General features: G+C 42.6%; 1 non-coding gene across 1 annotated transcript; it reads right to left on the reverse strand.

Moving 5' to 3' along the window:
• Positions 1 to 443: 443 nt before the first annotated feature.
• On the reverse strand, positions 444 to 551 carry LOC112752758 (small nucleolar RNA R71). The gene has a single exon (XR_003177176.1). It is a non-coding gene; the product is annotated as a small nucleolar RNA R71 (small nucleolar RNA).
• Between the last annotated feature and the right edge of the window lie 2,597 nt (positions 552 to 3,148).

Raw genomic sequence — 3,148 nt, forward strand, 5'->3', positions numbered from 1 at the left:
GGAAGCAAAGCACAACTCTCTGGAGAAAATCTGACAGAAATTTTCGAAAAAGAAGAAAACATGGCCAAAAATAATAACAATGCAAGGAAGATGCTTGGTGACTTTACTGCACCAAATTCCAATTTACATGGAAGAAGCATCTCAATCCCTGCCATTGGAGCAAACAACTTTGAGCTTAAACCTCAATTAGTTTCTCTGATGCAACAGAACTGCAAGTTTCACGGACTTCCATCTGAAGATCCTTTTCAGTTCTTAACTGAATTCTTGCAGATCTGTGATACTGTTAAGACCAATGGAGTTGATCCCGAGGTCTATAGGCTTATGCTTTCCCATTTGCTGTAAGAGACAGAGCTAGAATATGGTTGGACTCTCAACCCAAGGATAGCCTGAACTCTTGGGATAAGCTGGTCACGGCTTTCTTAGCCAAGTTCTTTCCTCCTCAAAAGCTTAGAGTGGATGTTCAAACCTTTAGACAGAAAGAAGGAGAATCCCTCTATGAAGCTTAGGATAGATACAAGGAACTGACCAAAAAGTGTCCTTCTGACATGCTTTCAGAATGGACCATCCTGGATATATTCTATGATGGTCTTTCTGAATTATCTAAAATGTCATTGGACCATTCTGCAGGTGGATCCATTCACCTAAAGAAAATGCCTGCAGAAGCTCAAGAACTCATTGACATGGTTGCAAATAACCAGTTCATGTATACTTCTGAAAGGAATCCTGTGAGTAATGGGATGCCTATGAAGAAGGGAGTTCTTGAAATTGATACTCTGAATGCCATATTGGCTCAGAATAAAATATTGACTCAGCAAGTCAATATGATTTCTCAGAGTGTGAATGGATTGAAGGAATCATCCAACAGTACTAAAGAGGCCTCTTCTGAAGAAGAAGCTTATGATCCTGAGAACCTTGCAATAGCAGAGTTGAATTACATGGGTGAACCCTATGGAAACACCTATAACCCCTCATGGAGAAATTATCCAAATTTCTCATGGAAGGATCAACAAAGCCTCAACAAGGATTTAACAATGGTGGAAGAAACAGGTTCAGCAACAGCAAGCCTCTTCCATCATCCACTCAGCAAAAGACAGAGAGTTCTGAGCAGAATCCATCTAGCTTAGCAAACATAGTCTCTGATCTATCTAAGGCCACTTTAAGTTTCATGAATAAAACAAGGTCCTCCATTAGGAATTTGGAGGCACAAGTGGGCCAGTTGAGTAAAAGGGTCACTGAAACCCCTCCTAGTAATCTCCCCAGCAATACAGAAGAGAATCCAAAAAGAGAGTGCAAGGTCATTGAATTAACCATCATGGCCGAACCTACAAGGGAGGGAGAGAACGTGAATCCCAGTGAGGAAGACCTCCTGGGACGTCCAGTGATCAATAAGGAGTTTCCCTCTGAGGAACCAAAGGAATCTGAGGCTCATCTAGAGACCATAGAGATTCCTTTGAACCTCCTTATGCCATTCATGAGCTCTGATGAGTATTCTTCTTCAGAAGAGAATGAAGATGTTACTGAAGAGCAAGTTGCTAAGTACCTTGGTGCAATCATGAAGCTGAATGCCAAATTATTTGGTAATGAGACTTGGGAAGATGAACCTCCCTTGCTCATCAATGAACTAAGTGATCTGGATCAACTGAGATTGCCTCAGAAGAAACAGGATCCTGGAAAGTTCTTAATACCTTGTACCATAGGCACCATGACCTTTGAGAAGGCTCTATGTGACCTGGGGTCAGGGATAAACCTCATGCCGCTCTCTGTAATGGAGAAACTGGGAATCTTTGAGGTGCAAGCTGCCAGAATCTCATTAGAGATGGCAGACAACTCAAGAAAACAGGCTTATGGACAAGTAGAGGACATGATAGTAAAGGTTAAAGGCCTTTACATCCCTGCTGATTTCATAATCCTAGACACTGGAAGGATGAGGATGAATCCAACATCCTTGGAAGACCCTTCCTAGCCACAGCAAGAGCTGTGATTGATGTGGACAGAGGATAATTGATCCTTCAACTAAATGAGGACAACCTTGTGTTTAAAACTCAAGAATCTCCTTCTGTAACCATGGAGAGGAAGCATGAAAAGCTTCTCTCACTGCAGGTCAACCAAAGCCCCCACAGTCAAACTCTAAGTTTGGTGTTGGGAGGTTCCAACCTTGCTCTGAACATATGTGAGGCTCCATGAGAGCTCACTGTCAAGCTATTGACATTAAAGAAGCGCTTGTTGGGAGGCTACCCAATGTTATCTAATTATATTTAATTATTGTTATTTTATGTTTTCTTTAGGTTGATGATCATGTGAAGTCACAAAAACTACTGAAAAATCAAAAACAGAATAAAAAACAGCATTGAAAATAGCACACCCTGGAGGAGAGGCATGCTGGCGTTAAACGCCAGAAACAAGCATCTGTCTGGCGTTTAACGCCAGAAACAAGCACCAAGCTGGCGTTTAACGCTAGAACCAAGCATCTACCTGGCGTTAAATGCCAGAAACAAGCTACATTTGGGCGTTTAACGCCAGAAACAGGCAACAGTCTGGCGTTAAATGCCAGGATTGCACAGCAAGGGCATTTTACATGCCTAATTGGAGAACGGATGTTAAGTCCTTGACCCCACTTGACCTGTGGACCCCACAGGATCCCCACATCTTCTTCTCTCTCCTCTTCACACCTTTTCGTAACTCTCTTCCCCAAATACCCTTCACCAATCAACTCAATCACTCTTCCCTATCACCTCTTCACCACTCACATCCATCCTCTCTTCCCCAAAAACCCCACCTACCTTCAAAATTTAAAATATTTTCCCTCCCAAACCCAACCCTAATGGCCGAAACTTAACCCTCCCCCCACTCCTACATAAACCCCTCATTCCTTCTTCATTTTCACACAACACAACCCTATCATCACCCCTTGGCCGAAAACACCTCTCTCTCCCTCTCCTCTATTTCTCTTCTTCTTCTACTACTTTCTTTCCTCTTTTGCTCGGGGACGAGCAAACATTTTAAGTTTGGTGTGGTAAAAGCATAGCTTTTTATTTTTCCATAACCATTAATGGCACCGAAGGCCAGAGAAACCTCTAGAAAGAGGAAAGGGAAGGCAATTGCTTCCACCTCTGAGTCATGGGAGATGGAGAGATTCATTTCAAAGGTC

This window comes from Arachis hypogaea, chromosome 15 (assembly GCF_003086295.3).
Source record: "Arachis hypogaea cultivar Tifrunner chromosome 15, arahy.Tifrunner.gnm2.J5K5, whole genome shotgun sequence".
Taxonomy (NCBI): domain Eukaryota; kingdom Viridiplantae; phylum Streptophyta; class Magnoliopsida; order Fabales; family Fabaceae; genus Arachis; species Arachis hypogaea.